The 1682-nt window shown below is 39.5% G+C and overlaps 1 protein-coding gene across 1 annotated transcript in view; it reads right to left on the bottom strand.

The window, feature by feature from the left end:
- The window catches only part of LOC109485983 (folliculin-like), a 7339-nt gene that overhangs the window by 4495 nt on the left and 1162 nt on the right, over positions 1–1682 (bottom strand). The gene's annotated exons all lie outside the window — the stretch shown is intronic.

Below are 1682 nucleotides of genomic sequence, written 5' to 3' on the forward strand. Positions count from 1 at the left end.
GTAAGAATGTGTAAGGATGGGTAAGAATGTGTAAGGATGGGAGAGGATGGGAGAGAATGTGTAAGAATGGGAGAGGATGGGTAAGGATGGGAGAGGATGGGTAAGAATGTGTAAGGATGGGAGAGGATGTGTAAGGATGGGAGAGGATGTGTAAGGATGGGAGAGGATGGCTAAGGATGTGTAAGGATTGGGGAGGATTGGTTAGGATGTGTGAGGATGTGTAAGGATAGAGAAGGATGGGAGAGGATGTGTAAGGATAGCAGAGGGTGTGTGAGGATGTGTAAGGATAGGGAAGGATTAGTGGGAATATGTGAGGATGTGCAAGAATAGTTAGGGGTGCATACGTGTGGGACCGCTGTGTATTGTCTTACATGTGACCGCCCTCATTTGCATACTCGGGACAACTTAAATGAAGCCGTAACCTAGAATTTCAAGTTTGAGAGAGGTGAGTAAATATTTGTAATTATTCGTTTATTTTAGGTCCTTTTAGTCTTTTAGAATGCGTTATGAATGAAAACTGGAAACTAGCTACTTGCTGTAATAAGCAAATGAGCCCTTCGGTGTGGTGGAGAGTGTTTATACTGATGATCAGTGTGCAGATTTTTTGCTGCAGCTTTGATTTTCGTACACCAGTAGATTATTTCGCGCGTTCTGTTTTTGTTTACATGATGACGTAGTAAATAATTCATATGAACGCATGGAATGTAGATTATTGGTAAGCAACCCACTCTGTTGTTGTTGTCACTCAACTGTCACATAATTTTTGCCTACCTCTTGCTGGTCGTGACGTCATAGACTCAGGGATCGCACAATCATTTGAAAGTTCAAGGACTCGAAAAAAAAACAGACTGATTTGAAACAGGTTGTTTTATTGCTATGAATTGTATTATACCGGGTATTTACAAGATTGATAATGTTTTCTGTTCGTTATCAGTATTGATCATCCTTACACATGTGTACTATATATGATCATTTGTTTATTTCAATATTTGTCAGCAAGTGCAGTTGTAAAAACATGTTACAGAATTTGCTTGGTCTCCCTTGGTGTTCTACTATTGTGGTGTGAAATACAGTTGACTGTCTATGTACATGTATTAGAAAACATAGATTTAACTATGTCACAGAAACTGCATAGATGCCTATGCCCTATAGCATGACCATGGTCTATAGCTAATGAAATGCCTTTTAACCACTCTATAACTAAGATATTTCAGCATTGCAAATACATGAATGTACACCGAGTTCTAAGAACATTTATTTATCTTTCACCAGAAAACATGGCTCATACTAAGTTCTGCATTGTGATATTAGTCAGAAGACATGCAAGCTGTATACTAACTTAGTATTCATATTTTTATGAAGTTTTAGGACTGATGTCCTGTCTCCTTATCATTTACATCTAAATCAGTACAGGTCTCATTGGGTACAACAATGAGAGGATAGTAGACTTTGGACACTATGTCCTTGTTGGGTTTGTACAGTTTAGTAGAGAAGAAATCCCATAACATCTTGTTGTAACCTGACGTGCCTATCACAAGCAAGATGTCCACAGCTGACAGCAGTTCGCTGTAGTTGGAGGACACATTTGTGGCTAGGACGCTCAGCTTGAACACAGCCAGGACTGAGCAGTAGGCAAACTGAATCAGGTAGTTGAGAGCATACAATGCCAGACTCAAGAAGTA

This window comes from Branchiostoma belcheri, unplaced genomic scaffold, assembly GCF_001625305.1.
Source record: "Branchiostoma belcheri isolate BF01 breed outbred unplaced genomic scaffold, Haploidv18h27 scaffold11, whole genome shotgun sequence".
NCBI lineage: Eukaryota > Metazoa > Chordata > Leptocardii > Amphioxiformes > Branchiostomatidae > Branchiostoma > Branchiostoma belcheri.